Raw genomic sequence first — 23,628 nt, forward strand, 5'->3', positions numbered from 1 at the left:
AAAAAGAAGTCTGATGAGGAGATGTGGTGATCTCCGAAATAGTGCTATAACTTCTACCGCTTAGACTTTGTTGCTTTTTCAATTTTTCCTAATAAACAATCGTGACACTACTTTTTTTTAATGGGACATATGTGACCGGTTAGTATATTTTGTTGGCATGATGTATTTTTTGATGGCATGATGTCCCGCTTAGTATTTGTGGACATTTTTTTGCCATTTACACAAAGTTATTAAAAATAATAAAAAGAAAAATACATATCGTATGTCGAAGAAACTGAAACAAGAAGAAATATTGTCCAAGCTAATGGAGTGTGATGTGTCTGGGGTTTTCTGGTAATGATATCCAGTGTTGCCGCGGCGTTCAGAAGAAATGTATCACCAAAATTCCTTAAAAGGGATCCAAAGTATCATGAAAAAAAATATAAATAAGTAGCAAAGTATCAATCTTCATAAAACTTCTAATTCTTAAACTAAAATGGTAGTTTGAATTTTTAATTGAGGTCGTTGACAGTTTTTATTATATTTTTTGTGCTTTTATATAAAATACAGAGTGAAAATAAAGCCTTTATACTCGGTAACATTGAATTCATTTGCATACTTAATTAAAATCACATGTCAAATTGGTGTTTAACACTGTAGACACATAAAAGCGATTTTCACAACACTTACTGGATTACTCTAGATGAAATTCTTAACGCAGTGTTACACGATTGGTACATTTGTACAGATTTGTACATTTTGGCAGTTACAGGGTTGTGTTGCTTGGAAATTCTTTTATTGAGCTGAACTCAAATTCTAAGAACTCCACTCTTTGACAACCAAAATGTACAAATCTGTACAAATGTAGCAATCGTGTGACACTGCCTTTAGCCCAGTACCATATCCGACAACTTCAAAATCAACAAGTAAGAAAGTCCAAGTTCGGGCGGAGCCGAAGTTTAAATACCCGGCGCAAGAACTAAATATATGTTTTTCACCTTTACGAAAGCTACCGCTACATGGTAAGCCGGGGTGGTTTCACCCCTATTTTAAACATCTTCGATAGAACGTTCAGTTATACATAATGAAATAAACTTATATAGTCATATGGGTGCAGTATCGCGCCCATTTCCTAAAAATCCAAACAATTTTACTTATTTTCTAGCGTCCTTACATTTCGAAATATTGAAGTTTCAAGCGTTATATTAAAAGCGGCCGTAATTTTAGTCCGATTTCAAAAATGTTCAATCTTTTGCTTTTATGTGGCAAGCACAATACCATACCGAGTTTGGTGCAAATTTGTAGAACGTTTACCGAGATACAAATATGTGATCATAAGTGGGCGGTGCCACGCCAATTTTCGAAAACTGAATCAATAACGTTTTTCTTGGTAAAGAGTTATTGCAAGCAATAATTTTGAATAAATTAGCTTTAATATTTACTGATATATCGAAGATTTCGTATTTCTCTTCGTTATATGGGATGTGGGCGTGGTTTCGTTGTCCGATTTTAAAAATTTTCGGCCATTTGGTATGCTGTACCAAGGCCAACAACTGTGCCAAATTTGAAAGAAGTTGGTGCACCGGTTACCAAGTTATACACATGAATCCATAAGTGGGCGTGGCTACGCCCATTTTCCAAAAAACTTATCATATTCTTAATTTTCTTTTTGTTATTCTATGGCCTTATAACAATTATATTCAACAATTTTTATTGAGCTTGGGGCCGTTTTTAATGGAAAGCTTAACGAAATGAAATAGTGGAAAAAAGCAACAAGAATTCACAAGGCGAACTTAGCACAGTGCGTAGGCAACTAGCTGAGTCAGTGGGATAGTCGGTTCGAATCCAACTGAAGGAAGTCTGTTTAGGCGCGCCTGCTAACACCAGGCGCCTAAATACATGCTATGTACTGCTGCATGTGCAAAAATTTCCTTTATGCAATTTATGAAATTTTTGCACATGTACTTCTCAACTGCCATGTAATTGGATTTTTGGATTGGATCCGGACACTGCTTCCGAAGCATTTTGCGGACTCTGCATGACTTACAACCATGCAGAGGTGGCAAACGAACTTTGGCCACAGTGCCTACCCACCATTTTTGAACCAATAAATATTTTTTTATATAAATACATACATGTAAACATACTGATCTCCCCTCTCACTGAGTTATTCATGGTCCTTCGAGCCGGATATTTGCGGCTTTTGTCATATCCACTAGACGACCAAGACGTCTAGGGGGGCTGGTATGTTTAGGCGCGTCTGCTAACACCAGCCGCCTAAATACATGCTATGTACTGCTGCATGTGCAAAAATGTCCTTTATGCAATTTATGAAATATTTGCACATGCACTTCTCAACTGACATGTAATTGGACTTTCTTAAGTTTTGATTAGATGGCACTTCAAAGTATGCTCGGCCTAGTCTGATGCATCCTCCGGACACTGCTTCCGGAGCATTTTGCGGACTCTGCATGACTTACAACCAGTGTTGCCGCGCCGTCCCAAGAAAATGTATCACCGACCAAGCCAAAAATGTATCCAAATGTATCCATTTTTCTTTTTTTACGTATCCATCTCATAAGGTTCATTCCTTATCTTTTTGGACTAAAATCTGAAAAGTGTCAAAATGCCAGAGCGTAAGCAAAATGCGCTCACTAAAAGAGAATAACAGGAAAAGTAAAGGATCGCAAAAAACCAAATTTTTAGTCCAAAGAATGGCAACAACAAAACTAACGTCAAATAAGAACAGAAATGTATGTACAAAACACATTCACACAAGCACAAGCACAATAAACACTTGCTATATCAATTATTTTTTGCCTCCTTCCAATTTCAATTCATTTCTTTTACTTTTTAGATTATTCTCACTTTTTGCGTATTCTTTAATTTCCGTTAATTTAAATTCAGTTGAGTTTGACACTTTTCAGGATTTTGCCAGAAAAAATTCTTCTGACTAAATCTGACTACTTCGGACTGATGAGAGTCACTCTCACTGACTGTTGCTCTCTCATTTTTGCTGTCATTTCCGAGTTAAGGAATGCTTTTTGGACTAAATCTGACTACTTCGGACTTTTTCTGACTATTTCTGGGAGATAAGGAACGCTCCTATAATTTGTAAGAAAACCAAACATTTTCAAGAAAAATACATAATTTAACCCATCCTAAGGACTTGGAATACGTGTATATATATTTTTATATTTCATAAAATCAAACATTTGTTATTTATATTTGTAATTTATAAATAATATTTTTTATGCATAAGTATTTTGTAAAGTAAGTATAATAAATAGTAATTAATGTTACATTTGTACCTGTATACTCTAAAAAGTGTGTGTAAAACTACTACTGAAAAGTATCTATTTTTCAACAGGAATCTGTATAAATATACATACGTATAAGATGTTCAGGATTTGATTTTGAACTTGAGATCTTTAAAATATACACATGAAATGTTTAAAGTTGCAAAAATCTTTAAACTAAAAATACATTTCCAACAAATAATAAACATTAGGGCTTACATTTACTCTATTTTAAACATTTTATGTGTTATTTTGCTCTCTGCGACAAATTTGGTATGTTAAAGTAAACAGGCAGTGTTTAATTTTATTACGCGGTGTGCCAATTTGCACACATTAAAAGAGGAAAATAGTTACCTCTCTTTGGTCCGGTTTTTCAGTGCCAGTTTAAACTTAGATTAAGTAAACTGAATTTAAATTGGACAGCTGGCTGGCATTTGATTGGCTGATCTTAGTTTAAACCAGCCAGATCGGGCGTTTAAACTTAGTGTAAACCACGGCCGTGCACTGAAAAACTGGCACTTAATACTCGCAAATAAACAAACAAAAAATTAGAGTGTATTTAAATTATTTTCAGTAAAATTCATAAAAATTTCCTTAAATAAATCAAATTTTGTTTTTTAAACAGTGTATTTAAACTACATTGAGATCTTCTTTCTTTTTAAATTAACAAATGAAAATATGTGATATGAAAGATATATTTACTTTATATATGTATATATTAAGATCTTGCTTAAAGCATCTTTTTTCGCTAACTAAACAATTGCGCCTCACACTGCTTTGGTGAGATCTCTTCATATGTTCATTGCTTCGTTCACAAAAAATAAAATGCTCTAATTTCACGCTTAAGTAGCGATTTTTAAAACATTTAAAAAACGTCATTAATGAAAATCGAGTTTTTAACGAAACGTTACTTTATAGAAAATATATAATTTGGCCTATTTCAAAAAGTATCCACATTTATACTGATCGGAAAAAATAAATATCCTGCAAAAATTCGTCTAAAAATGTATCCAATTGGATCTATTTAGATCCAAGCGGCATCCCTGCTTACAACCATGCAGAGGTGGCAAACGAACTTTGCCATTGGCCACAGTGCCTACCCATCATTTTTGAACCAATAAATATTTTTTTTTATATAAATACATACATGTAAACATACTGGTCTCCCCTCTCACTGAGTTAATCAAAGTCTGATGAGGAATTGTGGTGGTTTCAAGCTTAAATAGCACTGGAACAGCTGCGCTTGATTGTAGTTGGCTTAACGAAATGAAATAGTGGAAAAAAGCAACAAGAATTCACAAAGTGAACTTAGCACAGCGCGTAGGCAACTGGCTGAGTCAGTGGGATCGTCGATTCGAATCCTACTGAAAGAAGTCTGATGAGGAAATGTGGTGATTTCCGAAATAGCTTGCGTGACAACGCATGCGAGAACCGCACGTGTAGACCGCAAAAAGTACGAAGCATGGTTTTTCTCGAGCTCTCGCTTGCTTTCAACTGTCATTTTTGTTGTTTGACAGCTATGTTCTCATTTCGCACAATTCTTCAGAGTAGCAACATCGTTTATTTTGGAGGCAAATACAAATTTAGAGGCATCCATTTTTCATTTTAAAATAGTATACATCTCGTTATGCAGATTTTCTAATTTTCTGAAACTTTTAAGAGCCTGCAAGGCTTGAACCTTCTTGTTTGGCGACATTTTACAAATGAAAAATTATGCTGTCAAATGCCCAGCAACGCAAGCGAGATTTTCAAGCATGAGAAGACGGCCGGTAAGCTTTTCATTAAAAACGGCCTCAAGCTCAACAAAAAATGTTGAAATCTTATTTTTCGTCTAAAAATTATTGTAAATATCAATTTTGAGTGAATAATCTTCAGTAGTTACTAAAATATCGCAGTTTTCGTATTTTTGAAAATTATTTATATGGGACGTAGGCGTGGCTATTGCCCGATTTTGCCCAATATCATCCATACCAAGTTTCGTTAAGATATCTCAATTTTTACTCGAGTTATCGTATGCACAGACGGACGGACAAGACAGTCACCACTTAATCGATTTCTCTTTTCATTCTGATCATTTATGTATCGATTCGTTTTCGCCTGTTACAAACAACCGTTATGTGAACAAAGTTATAATACCTTTATGACAGTGCTCTCGGGTATAAAAAGGAAAAGGAACGACACTATTAGCCTGTTCCCGCACTCCATGATTTGGTGAGAAGTTGTTCGCAAAATATATGATAGATGTGTGAAAGGAAACGACTTCGGACTATCGCGGACTAAATCATGGAGTATGGGAACAGGCTAGTTGTCTGTAGATAACAATGGATCCATATGTAGATTAGAGGCGGTATGTTCAATGAAAAGAAACAAAACAAAATCATAAAAGTCTTAAGATGGGAAGAGTTACCCTCAACTTGTGAATTAAAATGTATTACAATTTTTAATAAGCTAAAAACAAAAGTATCTTTTAAAAAGAGTTAAAAGAATGCAACATAAAGCTTTGCCATTGCTTGAATTCCGGCAACAAGTACCTGATTTAAAATATCCGCTGCTGAAAACAGCTGTGTCCCGTATGTTTTAAATTTTTGGTAGCACGTATAACTGTGAGTCTTTGTACTCTACAGTGAAATTCGTAAAGTAAAAATACGGCTCACAATTAGTTGCATTCGAGTACCTGTTAATTATTGAAAGTTATAAAAATTATCAGCCTTCTGTGTTCGCGTACGCAAAAAACTTGCAAGGTAGGAGAAATTGAGAGAGCAAAATGACTGTTCATTTAAGGGAAATCTGCGAGTTTCTGCTGGAAAAATTTTTGGCAACAGCAATTTGCCAACAAGCGAACAGCTGGTTAAAAACAGCTGGTTGGAACTTACGCAAATCCCTAAATTGAATTTGATGGTTTGGAAGCTAAAATAGAAAAATGCGACTAATTAAACTTATAAGAAGTAAGTAATTATTCGTTTAGTCAGCGAAGAGATTTTAAGCGAACGTACCTATTGACTAACCAACATTTAACAGAACTGTTATGAACTTTAACTGAAGTAAAACCAGATTTTGAAAATTTGGCCAAAGGGATCTTTTGAATTTTCTTGAATATCTATCTGACGTACAATAGAATAATAATAAAATTAATGTTTTTCTATTAATAATTTTATTTAAAAATAAAATTTTTGTTTTTCTTATTCTTTTTTTGTGGATCTTTGTAGCATTTAGAACTAACATGTGGCTCTTTTCGGCCTCGGCCTTGCCCACCTCTGATCTAGTTCATTTAACCTATTAAATAATTTTAATAAAATTAGTAACACATCTACAGGCCAAGCCCTGTCATTTGACACCGCACTTTCGAAAATAGAACGAACTATATGTACATACCTATGTAAATGTCACAAGAACCCAAATTTTCAACTTCAAACAGCATTTACAAAGTATGAAAGTTATCCAAAAACAAATTGCATTTTTGAATTCAGCGTCCATAATTCTATTTTTGCCCACATTTCATATGGAAGGGAAGCACTGTGCGACGCCTTAAAAACACGGTTACTTGACAAATTTGCCGAAAGTACTGAGTCAAAATTACGTCGTTTGCTACAAGGAAGTGGCACCGCAGGTTTGAAGCCAACAGAAATTTTGTCTTACATGCCTCGGCTGGCTCCTGATCCCGGAAGCGAAGCAATCATCCATACGTTATTAATCGGCGAAATACCACAGTCCATTCGTCCAGTTTTAAGCGTTTGGGAAGAGAAGGACATTGAAAAACTAGCGACGATAGCAGACAAAATGCTCGAAGCACAAGCATACTAGCAACGCAAACATCCCCATCCGACAATTCAATCCAGGCGGTATCTAATATGGTAGACAGACGGAGAAAATTAATTTGAATTAATAAGCATAAATGCAAATTAAAATTTTACCCTTACAGATGGCAGTAATGCGAATAAACCAGCCGCAAGGTCGTGGGTTCGAGTCCCACGGCCAGTATACTTTTTTTTATTTCTTTTTCATTCTTTTTTTTATAAGTTCTATATTTCTTTACGTTACTTTCAGTTAGTTGTTGTTGAATTTTTAACAAAATTCATCTCCACAAATTAAAATTAACTAATAGTAAAATAAGAAATGTGATATAAAATAAAGCAAATGAAAATAAAATAAAGTAAAATTAAATATATAAATAAAATAAAATAAAAAAATATAAAATAAATAATAAAAACAAAAAATTTTTCGCAATCGCTCCAACCGAGTATCGAACCTGGCAGCTACAGGCTTGTAGCTCGCAACTCTCACCACTCGGCTACCACGTGCGCGAAACTAGACTGCTTCGTTTACTTACTTGTACAAAAGACAACAACTGGCTGTTTTTACCAGTGTTGTCAGCGAAAATTCCCCGGATCCGAGTTATACGGTAGACAAACGGGCTCGATTATTTGCATAACCAGCCTTAATTTGCTTTAACTCATGCATTTTCCTCTTTAAAATGAGCATAAGCAGCAGAACAAATGCACGAAATTTTTGGCAAAGTTTGAAAATAACGCGAAGAAATGTCGCCCCAATTGTACGCGTTACAAGTCGTCAAACTGAAACGGCTGTCGTCAATGACGCTGTTTGGCAACAGCCGCAAAATTAGCAGCGTTAACCATACAGCTCTTTGCCCCATCAATCAAAACAACAAAAACAAACATACTAATGAGATGCGCTTATACGTTCGCGATAAGAAATCAGGATTTAATTTTCTTATTGGTTCTGGATCGGTGATGTCTGTCATACCACGCTCGTTAGCGAATAATAAAACTAAACAATGCCACTTACAATTGTATGCAGAGAATCATACGATTATACAAACCTATGGTAATCAACCCTTTCAAGTCAATTTGAGCTTACGACGATCACTCGACGAAAAGTCTCATTGACACGACAACGGGCCTCACAATGAGTGGTGATCTCACCAATACACGTATTTTTGCAGTATCAATGCTTAATAAAGCAAACAGTTTTTACAATGTTCCAAAAGAGTTTGTCGACGTCACAAAGATACCTTCGAAAATTGCTGGCATACAGTTCGTCATTCAGTTCGACACCATATTGAAACATCTGGTAGCGCGGTATCCAGCAGACCACGTAGTCCCATAGGCGAAAGGCTTGAAGCAGCTAAGGCAGAAGTTAACCTTTGCTGCAACAACAAGGTTTCAAAAAGTTCTTGGTCTAGTCCTTTGCATATGGTGGCCAAAAAGTGCGGGGGCTGGCGCACGTGCGGCGACTATCGAAAGCTAAATTCGATAACGGTCCCTGATCGTTATCCTATCGCCCACGTCCAAGACTTCGCCAACAAGTTACATGGTAGTACAGTTTTTTCAATGCTCGACATAGTGCGCGCATACTATCAAATTCCTATGGCTGAGAAAGACATAAAGAAAACCGCTGTCTGCACGCCATTCGGTTTTATTGAGGTTTTGTCCATGCCTTTCGGCCTCAAGAATGCCACGCAGACATTCCAGAGGTTTATGGACAAAATATTCAGAGGAATAGAGTTTGTGTTCTGTTACATTGATGACACCCTCATCATGTCCAGTTCGAAGGAGGAGCACGAAGATCACCTTCGCACTGTTTCGTCGATTTTACGAAAATATGGTCTTAGCATAAACGTTAACAAATGTTAATTTAGACAATCAGAAGTATCGTTTTTAATCTAAGTGATCAAAGCAGATGGCATGAGGCCTTCCGAAAGCCACACAAAGGCGATAGCAGATTTCAAGAGACCAGACTCTATATGCGAGCTAGGTCTTTCTTAGGTGTAATAAACTATTACCGTCGTTGTATTCCGCATACTTCAGAGATGCAAGCACCTCTGAGCGATTTCATTCGTTACATAAAGAAAAATGATAAATGAAAAGTTCTATGAACGAAAGATGCAGTCGGCGCCTTTGAAGCCTGCAAAAAAGTGTTGTCAATGCTGCTCTCCTGGCTCACCCAGCACCCGATGCCAAATTGGCACTTGTTTGTGACGCATCATATGTTGCATTTGGCGCAGCTTGTGAGCAGAAAGTGAGGTTTTCGTGGCAACCTCTTTCCGATAAAACTCAGTAGCACAGAAAAAAATTATAGCACATATGACCGATAGCTACTTGCAGTAGACGATGCAGTTCGCCATTTCAAGCATTTTCTCGAAGCACGCAATTTTATCATAAAGACGGATCATAAACCATTAATTTATGCATTACAACAAAAGCCGGAGAAAGCATCACCACGCCAACTACACCACTTGGATTACATGTCGCAATTTTCGACAGCAATCGTGCATGTTAAGGGTACTGAAAATGTCGTGGCTGATGCGCTCTCGCGATTAGATTCAATTTCAATACCGTCAGCTATAACCCTAGCTGACATCAAGCAATCGCAGGCAGACGATGTAGAGTTATGCTCTATTTTGCGAGGTGCCACATCTCTCAAGTTATCATCACAATTCGACAACTGTAAGATTTACTGCGATATATCAACGGGACAAGTGGATTGGGACAAGTGCGTCCTTATGTTTCACAGAAACTACGTTATCAAACATTTTCACACCCGAGTGGCAAATCGATGAGTCAGCAGATTCGACAAAAGTACGGGTCGCCATCCATGAAAAAGGACATAGCTGAGTTGACAAAAAATTGCCTTCCTTGCCAGCGCGAAAATTCATCGCCACAACAAATAAGTACCGCAAGTATTGATGTACCCAACAACAAATTCGATCACGTCCACTTGGACATAATTGTCGTGCCACATGCGCAAGGTTTTCGCTACTGCCTTACAATGATGGACAGTTTTTCTCGCTGGTTCGAAGCAATACCTCTGAAAGATGTAACAGCGGACACTGTTGCAAATGCATTTTGGGTTCATTGGGTATCCAGGCTTGGGTATCCAAAAACGGTCACGACAGATCAAGTCACCCAATTTGAGTCTGCGATGTTTCAAAATCTGAGTAAACTTGTTGCTAGCCAACACATACACACAACAGCATATCATCCTCAATCCAATAGGATAATAGAGTGCTGGCATCGCTCATTAAAGGCAGCTTTAATGTGCAATCCTCAAATAGCCTGGCCAGAGCTATTACCAGCAGTACTACTTGGCCTGAGAACTTGTTACAAAGCACCAGCAGCTGAGATGCTATACGGTTCGACACTACGTATACCAAACGAGTTTGTAGTGGATACTGATACACCATCCAACCCTCACGTTTTCGTTGACAGATTCAGGAATAAAATGCCATACGACCAACACCAGTTGGGCATCACAACAGCAATAAAATGTTGCAGCTTAGAAACTTGCATGATTGCACTCATGTACTTCTACGGACTGATGCAGTAAAACAACCTCTAGAACCGCCATATACAGGGCCATATGATGTGGTAAATCGAGAATCTGATCGCGTTTTCACCATTGGAATCAACGGAAAAAACATAGCTGTATCAGTCGACCGGCTCAAACAAGCTTTTCTAGCCAAGACTACGGATAGCGACAACGTTCCGCAACCAGTAAGCGCTCCACATGTGCGTACATATGAAAGACAGCATCGCGTATTTTTCCAAATCGTAACGGAGTCACTGGAGGGGGAGTACTGTAGCGGATCGGATGGCAACACGGTGGCATCTATGTATCAAACTTCATGCACATTATACTGGTTAGCTGACGTTTGGCAACACTTTTATTTTGACATTCTTTTTATAGCTATTCTGTTGAATATTATAAATCACGACTCTTGATATTCTCTTTTTGGATTGGCTGCATACTCAAACACATTTATATTTGATTAAATCTAGTTTTAATATTTATTTTTATAAACAAATGGTTGTTAAGCATTAAACGTCACGGAGTTATTTTTATTGCGATAGAAGGAAACAACCAAAAGTTGTTCGACATCCTCGAAATGGTATGCCGTCGCTTTAGCACATACTAGTTCAGCAACTGGTATTTTTACTACCTTGTTTGGCATTTCACTGCGGAGAAATGGTATAATTATTTTCCATAACGAACTGGTATGACTTCCCCATTGAATACCAGTTTTCGAGCTAGAATTTCGTAACGAACTGGTATCACTTCCATCCCTAAATAATAGTTCATGAACTTTAATTTGTGCATACCAGTTCAGCTTTTCCCTGCAGGGTAGATACTCATGTGTATGCAAATTTCTCTAAGCTGCGCCCAATTGCACCAACGAATTATCGCTTATCACTTTACAACTTTTGGATAAGCGTTTTTTTTTAAGTAAAGTTGACAGGTGTTGCACTTTTTAATTATCAAAAACAAACTCAGTTATGCATACTGCACTGCACTGCATAGTATGACATTTTTACATAGAAATCAAAAACCAACAGACGTTTACATATGTGATGCTGTGCGTTGGGTAACGGCTTACACGCAAATCTCATTTAACAGATTCCTTATGTGACAACTCTCAAGCAATGCCAAGTATGCATAACTGAGCCATAACTGCCATCCATTTTGTATAAGTCGATTTGATCACCATTGCACAGCCAATTGCTTTTGCTTATCAACTTATCAAAAAATTAGTAACTGACAAGCATTTTGGACAAGTCGATTTGATAACCAAGGCACAGCCAATTTCTTTTGCTTTTCAAATAGAGAACTCTTCCAATCATATGCTGAAGGATTAATTTTACAGAGGTGAACAATGTCCCGTGTGGTACCCAGTGAGAGTTCGAAGCGAATTTATGAGCTTTTTTGAAGCTCCTTGTGATGGCCAGATAAACCGCTTAGCTTGCCTTTACCCTGGACTCCTATGGAATGATTTATCCACCCACTTGTTTATGATCTCTTTTGAGTGTGCTTTGGTGAACCCACAAAGGATTACGGGCCATGGAATATTGTGGTAGCTCCGTGTTTTGCAATGCGGTCCCCCTGTTCATTGCCGTCGAGGTCCTCATGCCCCCGCACTCAGCCAGTAATACTGTGTTCTTGATTCCAAGAGCATTTTGGGTGCTGAGGCAGTCGTTCACTAGCTTTGATGTTGTTGTGTGGGTCTTCAGAGCTAGCAAGATAACCTGACTCCCCGACATAATGCAGATGTTTTAGAAGATGTACCTCTAAGGCATTCTCTGCTACATATTTCTATCGGACGAATCTCAGCTTGGAAAATGGTGGGATAGCTGCCCATTGGTATCGATCTCACAAATATACCAGCTCCAGTTTTCCCAACTTAAAGTTTTGATCCATCAATGTACCTCTTAGGGCTGCCACAATCCTGAACCCGTCGACCAGCTTCTTTGGTTCCGGCGTTGCATTATATTGTCTGATATTATAAGCAATGTCGGTTTGTGGCATAATCTGTAGAGCTGAATAACTGATGATGATGAAAGCTAAAGCTCTGAATCATAAAAGAAAAGAGAGAGAAATCTCTTGACGGTGGCGAAACTTGGAAAAATGTTTGGTGCTTTTAACGTGGTCTGGAATGCTTGCCTTACCACCATTAACAAATTTCCACATATGTTTCCTACAATGCGCTTCATGATAATTTTTTCCATTTTGTATATGCATAACCTAATAATAATTTATGTAGGTTGTCTGAAGTGAAGCCATTCTAAAAGACTTACCCAATAAGGACTGAGGTACGTCCTACAAAAGCCCTTCTGGAAGCTCTTCTTTGAGTAGGGAAAGCAGAAACCCTTCAATTTCTGCCACTTCGTACAAAAAAAGAAAGGAGAAAGGAATAACTTTCATAAAGGCCTTTTGGAAGAGATTTTAGGTGCATAAATTATTTACATACCCCTCAGCCGTGTACCTATTCAGGAACTTGCACATTTTTTTGGCATTTGCCTGAATATACAAAATAAGATTTTAACGAAATAAACTAAACAAAAAGAAGGTGAACTCGCCAGATATTGTTGAGCATGTTAGAAAAGACGTTTCGTTATAGATTTTCGACTACTCATGCTTTTTTTTCAAAGCAAAAAATCTGCTAAAAATTTGATGGGTGCCTGCATTGACCTTCATTAAAAAAAAAACAGGAAAATTTATGTGTGGACCAAGACACCAGGAAAATTTGTTTAAATCAGGACAAATCCGTGAAAACCAGGACGTCTGGCAGCCCTAAACTAACTTCATTCCCGGTTTTTAATTCGGAAGTAGCTAGGATTTTCAAAGCCCCTCTATGATGATTGGGAAGGGCGGTATTGCCGCCCAGAGTAAATTACGTCATGGATAACATTTTTCACCGGGTAAACGGAACCAGAGTAGTTTTAGATTAGTGGATAATCCTTTGTGTAATGCGCAGGGCTTGTTACATGTGGTTGGAGATCGTTTCGCCAAGCAGCCCTCTTACGCATATCACCGGATTGTCTGCATAGCCTTGTGTTTCGAAGCCTTTGGTCGTACAGTAGGAAGGGGAGTTCGTCTATAACCACAGTCCACAGGAGAGGAGAGAATACACTATCTTGTGAATGTAATAGATTCTTTCGTGCCTCCTACTCCGTACTGATCTTCTATGATTTTAGCATGAAAAGCACCCAATTCTTGCTGATGGGCTTACTCTCCTGCATATCAGGGTATCTCTTATTGCTCCGTATGACGCACAAACGGCTATGTTCTTGGACTCAAGAACCTTTTAAATTTCCCTCGTAAGGCTATGAATGGCAGTCTCAGTGGATTTGCCTGGTTGATAAGCCAAGTGGTTCTTATTCAGTGGTTGTCCTTAGGTTGACTTCTCTGATGTGTTGATCCAAGATTTTCTCCACGCCTTTAGGATAAAGGCTTCTGCTCAGGTTTACCTGCCTTCGGTGAAAATAAGACCTTAACCTCTGTCCAACTACTGGGAACAGCATAGTAAAAATTAAAAAAAAGGATAAAAATTTTCCAAGAAACTTTTCTCGAAAAGCCCTGTTTGTATGATTTTAATTTTTAAGCTTTTAGAAACTAGGAATAATACTTTTAGAATTTGAAAGAATGTCCAATGTCCGGCAACCTTTCATTTAATCTTGGTTCAGACGCACCGTGATGTATGTTTATATGAACAACTATATTTTTCTACATTTTCGTATTATTTATTTGAATCTTTCCAAAATAATTCAATAAAAAAAACCACATTGCATTAATTGAATGATTTCCGTACCGGTTAACAAATTGGAACTCAGTAACCCTAGGGGCGTCTATGTTTATCATAGTTCCATCAGTGCACTTTGCGACTTGTGGAAATCCACCAATGTTGAAAAATTGTGGGGCAATATTTTGCGTAAATTCCGGCCAACAAATAATTACATCCATTCATTTGTTTATCACGGCATTTGCCACTCGATGGATTACTCTACATACCGCTAATTTATGGACCCCATGCATTTGATGAATTCCATGATATTGGCTACCATTACCTAACAAGTGCAGAGTCGATAATAATTGCTGTAGCGGACTTAAGCCATTATTACGCTCACTGTTAAATAGTAGGTCCGCTCCAATTTTTAACCGACTTCCAAAAAAGGAGGAGGTTATCAGTTCGTCGGAATATTTATTTTTTTTTTTATGTATGTTACCGCATAACTTTGCACCACGTCAACCAAATTCAATAATTTGCAACGGAAAGGTAGTATCTCAGAGGTGGTTCCATACTAATTTGGTTTAGATCCGATCATTGGATCATGAAATATATAGATATATATATTTTTTTTTAAGTCGGTTTTTTTGCTAAAAATTGCTTGTTAATAAAATGTTTTCAATTTGGCTACGAGATAGGCGAAATTTTTCTAATACGCTAATATCTAAACTGTAGTTGATTTGTTCTTTTATGACACGCCTTTTATTATTTGCGGATTTTCCTCCTCTAATAAATTTAATAGTTCGAATCGCAGCATTTTTTGTGTCAATATTTTATCGAGTCATGTGTTAAAACACTGATTAATTTATTCAGACTGAATAAATGTAACTTATCACTGGTATGATAGATAAAATTATTATTAGCAAAATAATGCTAAAGTTATCAAAATGAAAGACGATAAATGATAAATAAAAATTTTTGGTGCAACGAAATGCTAATAAATTTTGATAATTTGCATAACTAAAATATTTTCGCTAAGCATTTAAAATTTTGGTGCAACGCTTATCTATGATTTTGAGTGATATTTTACATATCAATACTCATTTGAGTTACTTTTCCTAATCATGTTAGTGAAAAACAAAACTTTCCGCAAGTTCCATAATTTGCTAAAATGCAAATGATAATTCGTTGGTGCAATAGGGCCCTGGTTGCTTCGGTTGACTGTCTAAGCAAAAGAAAATGATTGCATGTCCTTTTTCGCTTTGCAGTCTGCTTTCGCCCATTTATTTCTTATAATCGCAGCTAAGCAATTGCAAATGTATCGAAAACGATGAAAAGCTGCTTGCTTAAAAAAGCAAGATTTTGTTGCTTATGCTATTTTGTAGTCAGCAATTCAAACCCTGGTATTAATGCACATTAGAGTGGTCCAAGTTTTGTATGTGGTGAAAAAATTGCATCCACGTCTCTGAAAGAATTAGAAAATTCGACGATGATGCTATTCTGTCTAATTGAAAATCCTGTACGCCAGTGCTTAAACTACGGCAATTGAAGGTAAACAATGGAAATACTTTCTTTGCATTATAAAACATACGTTTTCAATTGTTTTAGGTCGATTCAGATGCAGCTTGCAACTCAATTGTGGATACTGTTGCTCTCCGAAAATGCTTATAATTTTTTTTTTGAAACAAGATGTTGCCCTGGAATCGATGCTACTCATGATAATGCGACGTGCAGGGTTGTTGAGTGTGTGTTTTGTCATATTCGTATATGGTATCACCAAAAGAGCTCTTTGGGACTTATGAATCGCTATCGCACAGGCAGAGACTAGAACAGTGTTTCCCTGTGTTCCAGGTGCGCCCACAGGGGTCCACTGGAGACTTAACGGGGGTCTACGTGAGCGTAAAAAATATGGGGGTCCATGAGTTTTAAGTGGGGTCAAAATGGTTGCTTCATAGCCGCTTTATTTAACATTAATTTTTTTGAGTGGTATAGTGCTCTTGTCGCACTGCTACACTTACCGTCGCTTTGTGTTTTCATACGTGGGGAAGCCTTAAAGGCCGCCTGCAGAATAAAAGGAAACGGATGTTGGTATAACACTGGGTGGGGTGAGGCGGAAATTGCTGGGGGCAGAGATCTGAGCACTTGTGTCTTTTCAATACCACGGGATAGTACGCCACCATTACCTTTGTTGAAGAGATTCTATAGTGTTTAATTCCCTGAGGCTGAATGTTCTCTTAATACCAGCACTGAGCCCGGACTCACACATTTTCGAATCTTTACTGTTGGCTCCAAAACTGACTCTGAGTCAGGATCTGGGATCTCCATCGAATTTAATGGGTATAAGCTTCACTGTTCTCTTGGGGAGAAATCTTCGGTCTTCTAGCCTGATATATTTGTAATCCTCAAGTCCATGGACTACGTGGTGGAAAGTAGGTGGAGCGGACGGAGTTTACGTGTCTGCAGTGACAGCAAAGCTGTACTTGAGTCATTGGCCAGCCCTCTATCTAAGTACTTCCAAACTAGTCCGGCAATGAATAAATTATGTTGGTAAGCATAACGAGATTGCTCTACTGTGGGCGCCAGGTCACTCTGGAGTACCTGGTAATGAGAAATTTGACCATTTGACCACAGTTGGCTTAGACCAGGCANATCTGTTTTTAAAACTTCCAAGTGTGTAATCACATTATTTTTATATATAGAACACAAAAATATGTTTTATTTTTATTTTTTCCACTCCGAATTTACATCGTTAGATCTAATCTTCACATTTTTTATGAGCTTCAGGAATACATACGTTACAAACGTAGCAGCAGGGGGTCCACCGAACCCCGAAACCTTTGAACTAGAGGAAAACGGTCACGCTTTACCATTACTGTTTTGTCAGGAACTAATGGTATATAGCAGTGATTCCCAAAGTGGTCCAGGTGGACCCCCAGGGGTCCACGGGAGACTCGACAGGGGTCTACAAAGGCGTAAAAAGTATGGGCGTACACGAGTTGTAAGTGGGGTTCCACGAAAAATCATCTGCTCTCGATAGTAAAGAACCAAAATGGTTGCTTGATAGCCTATTTATTTAACTTTAATGTATAGTGCTCTTGACGCACTAGTGAACTTAACAGCCAAACTGCACTTAGGGCATTGGCCAGCCCACCAACTAAGCACTTCCAAACTAGTTCGGCAATTCAACTCTCGACTAAATTATGTTGGCAAGCATAACCAGCTCGCTTTACTCTGGGTCCCAGGTTACTCGGGAGGGGAGGGTGAAATAACACAAACGGCAATAACGCAAATTTGTGTTATTTTCCAATTGAATGTGAAATAACACAAATTTGCTTTATTTCATTTCTCGTTGAGCAACAAGACCAACTTTTAAACTTAACAATTGAGTAATAAAGCAAAATTGTGGACATATGTAGGTAGTCACCCAGTTACATTTGACAAAAGTAGTACTTGAACAAGTTAAATGGACGGATTTGTAAGTATACAATTTTGAAAGTGCCCAGCGTCGCGCTCGCGTCCCCCGCTTCCCTCCCCTCCTTTTGCAATTATGCGCTGCTGTCATTATAACCGTTTAGAAAAAATAATAATAATAAAATGACACTAGTTCACTTCTGAAACAGCTTTTTAATGTCCAAGTAATGGGAATTATTGCATATGGTGTTATTGAATGCACCCCACCCATGGCGGAATTATACCAGGTGAAGTAATATTAGAGTGAGAAGAAGTATTTTGACACTGCCTTATTTGAAAACATGCCTATAAAATGTAACTATAAGACAGCCGAATGCCAGAAAATAAAGCGAGAAAGCTGTTTTATTACTTCACCTGTTTATTGCGCCTTTCATCCCACCTGCTTGTACCGAGTATACGTTTAAATTTAGAAATCTGAGAGTAGGTTAAATTTTACATATTTTTACATCACTCCTTCGCACCACATGTTCATTCGTCTTCGTAAACGAAATCCATATTTCGGATATGGCAAAACCAGTGATGATAATGCAGAAATTTTAACTGAAGATAAACTCAAAACAATATTCTCTGTGCTATATGCTGCGAACAGGAACGGCAAATTTGTTTGTTCCATGACATGGCGGAATTGTACCAGGTGGAGTAATTAGAGCGAGAAAAAGATTTTGACACTGCGTTATTTGAAAAATTGCCTTTAAAATTTGACTACAAGGCAGCCGAATGACAGAAAATAAAGCGAGAAAGCTGTTTTATTACTTCACCTGTTTATTGCGCCATGGTTCCATGCAAACATTTTAAGGTTTTCCAGCAATGTTTTCAACATATTAAAAAGCATGCAGATAAAATTCATACAAAAGCGCTATGTCCAATTTTTTGAGCAGTTATTAAAGACCACTCTTTTCCTATATTTTGTTATACTTTTCATAAGTAAAAATGTTTTGTGAATATTACTTTCTTCGTATGAATTATATGATAAAAATAAAAAGGATGCCATCAACACAAGTAAGCTATTTGACAAATACATCGCATGCAAATTCACGAGTAAGCCGAACATGTGATGAGTTTATTTATTGCTCTTAATAAATACAACTCCTCAGAGCGAGATAGTTCTTTCATGGCTTTACGAGCTCTGTTTTTTAAAACTTGCAAGTTTGTAATCACATTATTTTATTTAATTGAACACAGAAAAATATTTTATTTTTAGGATTGCCACTCCCAATTTAGTTTCGGAACTCACCCGCGATGCAAAATTACATCGTTATATTTAATCTTCACATTTTTTTATCAACTTTGGGGATATGTTAGAAATGAGCATCAGGGGGTCCACCGAGACCAGTAAAGTTTTGAAAGGGGTCTACGAGAAAGATAAGTTTGGGAACCTCTGGTATAGAGGATGTATTGCGATTTATTGGTACCGCCAGTGGAGAAAGATTGTGCTTTTGTATTGATGCCGCGGCTTTTCATCTGATTTTTTCGCCAGTTTTGGGAGAATCCTGCCCAAACGAGCGCACGACACACAAAAGCTTATTGGCTATCCTGCAAGAATCGTTGGATCATGTGGTCCGTTTGTGCCATATCCGAGTACATACCTACAAAATACTCTTCTGTAATGCCGTATCTCTACACCAGCTTATTGTTACCCGATCAGTGCTCTAGTTTTAACGATCGAGAGGTAGATCTCCATGGAGTAACACCTTGAAGAAGTTTTGTGCTTCTGATCTAATAGAGAGCTGGAGTATATGGTTCTGCCCTAGGACATCGCTATGTTAATTGGGAATCATTCTTCATATGCATTTTGGTTAATTTTGGGTACTCCTTGATTCTTGGGGGTACTCTCTACATGCGTGCGTGGAGTAGTCGCGTTTTTGCATCGTAGCTTCACACACACGTACTAACATACACACATATTAGCGACCGGCAAAGCGACGAGAACAGCAAAGAAAATAAAAACAAAATAATTTCGATTTGACTTCAACCCTCCGCTTGAATTATATGAGCTGACATATTTACACACGTAGATTTTACGTCGGCACATAAGCACGCAAACGCGTATTGGCTATCTTAACGTACGTAAAAACATACATACATATGTACATACCCATCGGCGTAGCCAGAATGAAATTTAGGAGGCGGCTCGACCCTATTAAGCTGGCATTTCAGGAATTTATTAGAATAGCATGCCACAAGTGGGATTAGAAATGCTCTTAACACTTTCCGATCAAATCCGCCCTGATGAATATAAAAATTTTTCTTCTTAATTACAAGGTTCATAGAGCCTCATAATACCAAAAAATAAATAAAAAATATTCATTAGGAACTATTAGGACTACATCAAATTTGTGCAATATATTGTGCAAAAGTCCGCAACGGTGTAAAATCACTCAAGAAAACTCAATAAATATTTCACTAAGTTTGACGGAATAAAACTTTTATTTCACTGAAAATTAACTTATGTATGTACAAAATTATTGATTTTACTGCAGATATGTTGGAATGAATACTTTATATCTTTTTAAGTATCTTTAATTAAGATTTGCATTAAAGATTTTAAATTTTCTCCATGAGAAGAGAATTATATAAAGAAATTTTCAAAAATTTCAGATACAATTACAATATAAAATACAAATGACCCGTTTTAATAAACCTTCCCGGTTTTTCTGCCTCCAGTAGATCAAGAAATCAAAAACCTACCCTTTACTACAACAACAGCGCACAAGCTCTTCAAAACCCGCAGCAAAAAACACCCTAATTGCCTGTTCAACTGCAACCTTTGCGGACGTTTGTACAATATATTGTACAAGACACTTACAACCTTTCGGTGTAAATGTACAATATATTGTACATTTTTTATGACCGCTCGGAAAAAGTATTTTAAATCATAATAGTTTAATTTTAGCATTTTTATATCATGAAATAGCACGCTTCCAATGTTACAAAAAATTAAATGTACAATATATTGTACAAATGCAGGAAAGGGTTAAAGTCAGATTAAATGACATTGAAAACATAGTTATGTATATTTGGAAAAAAAATATATTGAAAATATGTATAAAAATCCATTAGATGGCAAGGTAAAATAGCACACGCCGTAGCATCGTCTGAGATTGGTGCCACATTATTACCCGGCGGTAAAACACCACATATGATGTATAATTAAAGCGGAAAATGGAATATACAAATTTGTATAACAACAACTACATAGCAATGCATGAAAATTACAGAAATTTGTTTGAATTTTGATGTCTAAGCTTAAATGTCAAACCCACGCATACGGATACAAGACATAACAAGGTAGAAGTGATTTCGACATTTCTCTCTTTTGAACTGCGACTAAAATGTCAACTCTTAACCCTATACTATTCAAAATCTGAGTTTTTTTAATATAAATTTTCAATTGTGAGCTGTGCGACTGATTTTAAATACATAATAAAATGAAGACGAATTACGGGCGGTATGTTGTGTTTGACAAGAGCCAGGACAACAAACTTGTACGTTATTTTAAAACTCCGAAGTATCAATGCTTCATTAGGAGACTCTTCACGTGTGCGCGAAGACCATTTTAGTGCCAGTGACTTTATTTGCTGCCCATAGCAGCCGGGTATTTCTAAGCGGACGCGTTTGTTTACAGGTGCAGGAATTATTATGCCGAATATACACGGTTAGACCAAATTTCAAATGGTGGTCTAACAAAACCTAAACCGGAATTCCTTGTTGACATAAAGAAACTGAAATTAACTTTTAATAAATTTAATGGCAAGGAAATTTCGAATTGCAAAAATTTAATAGCTGAATTATTGAAGTTAAGTTCTGAGTAAATTTAGAATAATCAAACCTTTTTTTAAATGTCTAATATACTTTAGAATTAAGTATTTGAATAAAAAAATAAATGCTTAAAGACATTGGGCTAGTAAAAGCAAGAAAATTGCAAAAATGGGTTTATAAATGAGTGTGTTTCACTTAGTGTGTAATTTTGTGTAAGTATGCATTTCCACATTTACATTAAAACGAAAAGGCAATACCTAAAATGAAGCTGATTCTAATGAGATTTTAAAAATTTTCATATCTACAAAAACATTCATTTCAAAGATATTAGCCCGCAGTTATAGTCAAAATAAAGTCGACTCTAAAGCTAAAAGCCGCTTTTTTTGACAGATATCCCATTGAAAGTTATGTCAAAAAGCTGCTTTTAACTTTAGGAGTCGACTTTATTTTGACTATAGCTACGGGCCGTTGAGTTTTATCAAATATGGTAAATGCATAACAATGGGCTAATCTCTTTGTTTACATTTTTTGACATTACAGTCAGCTATGAGAGAGCTCGACTGAATTGTCACTTCTACCTTGTTGAATATGCCTTGAACGGATACGCATTCTATGGAGGTCCGCCCTTAGAGAGTAACGAATTTCCTATTAGCCTGAACACAATGAAAACTACGAGCTACGGACCACAAATTCAAATTATTTTCCCATGTATTCTTATGTAGATATTTATTTTGGCGACGACAGGGCTACGCGACCACTGTGGTTGTGGCCAGATTACATCTATTTATATTTTTCCAGCGACAGATAAGGTTCTTCCTCTTCTGTTATGTCAAACTTATACAAATTCATGATTTCGTTGCCGTGTCAAAAAAAAATCATGTCGCCATCAACAAAGCGTTTAGACAATGAAGATAACAAATTAGAAGCTATGACCCGTAGCTCGTCGTTTTCGATGTGTTCAGCACTAACATATGTGAGCAAAATTACGCCTTATCGCACAAATTGGACGCAAGATTGTTGTTTTATAGTGTGGGGTGAATATACGATGGCGAATAGGAAGGGAGTAGAAGCAGTGGACCGAAAGTTAAAGCATTTTCGTAGAAACAATGGTGTGGTAGGGTTATAGTTCTCTATTCCGGCGATTTCCGGCAAACACTGTCTGTAGTGTCAAAAGGTACCAGGACCGACGCAATGAGCGCTTGCTTAAAGGGTCTCATATTTAAAAGGCGCGTTTGAGTGTCAACATGAAAGTGCGAATTGGTGGCAACTTGCTAGCTGAAGAATCTTGTACAGTGTTGCTGATTGCTGGAGGAAACATACCGCAAGAGAACAACCAGATACCAGAAATACTTGAAAATGTTGTTTCTGCAGTGTATGGAAACGTTGGTAAAAGGTTGCAACATTATAAATCTTGGATATGCGAAAGAGATTTTTTAATACACAAAAACGATCAAGCTGCATTAATTAGTAACAACATACAATCTTTGATCAAAGGTACTGAAGTTGTATATACATACATATGTACCTCAATAAACACGTGTTACGAGGGTGTCAGTTGGCAGAGGTGAAGGCGGTACACAGGCATGGTGGCAAAGCCCAGGCTAGCTCGCCGGATGGGGGGGTTATCTTCGCCCACCTTACCTACCCTACGTAAACAAAAATATCATGCCTGCTCATCAGTACTAGCGGTACTAACAAACATAAGAAAGAGGAAAAGCAAAGTTGAAAAGAAGGCCCGTCCTGTCAGGTGGAGTCGTCCCACCCGCTTTGCGTCTTTCGCTTACGCAGCCATGGGCGTTGGTCTGACTCCTACTGTTCTTACAACGCCCCCTTAGCCTGACATGGTACGTCTGTCTATTCGTCAATCAGTTCTGTCCCAGTCCCGTCCCTAGTCAACGCCCTCACGTCCCCTCTTAAGCCCTGGTGTAACACCCACACCAAAGATAAAGAATCTACCACTTCATCTTAAATTAATCTCCTCAACCATGAAATAACAAATACGTAACACCTCTGTTCATTTGCTTACAATTTATTCACCGTATAACTAATTATAAAATCAAATGATTAACTGATTAAATGATAATGAAAAATCAAATTCAAAAA

The 23,628-nt window shown here is 37.3% G+C and overlaps 1 protein-coding gene across 2 annotated transcripts in view; it reads left to right on the top strand.

The window, feature by feature from the left end:
- LOC108362829 (uncharacterized) overlaps nt 1–23,628 on the top strand; it is an 84,210-nt gene that overhangs the window by 43,877 nt on the left and 16,705 nt on the right. The window contains exon 1 of one of the 2 annotated variants that reach the window (XR_001847517.1): nt 21,699–21,709. The exons of the other annotated variant lie outside the window; for it this stretch is intronic. The gene's annotated coding sequence lies outside the window, so the exon portion shown is untranslated. Of the gene's footprint in view, nt 1–21,698; nt 21,710–23,628 lie in introns of those variants that run through there. 2 annotated transcript variants of the gene reach the window in all.

Source organism: Rhagoletis zephyria, unplaced genomic scaffold (assembly GCF_001687245.7).
Source record: "Rhagoletis zephyria isolate East Lansing unplaced genomic scaffold, Rhagoletis_zephyria_1.1 Rzeph_scaffold_01111, whole genome shotgun sequence".
Lineage (NCBI taxonomy): Eukaryota > Metazoa > Arthropoda > Insecta > Diptera > Tephritidae > Rhagoletis > Rhagoletis zephyria.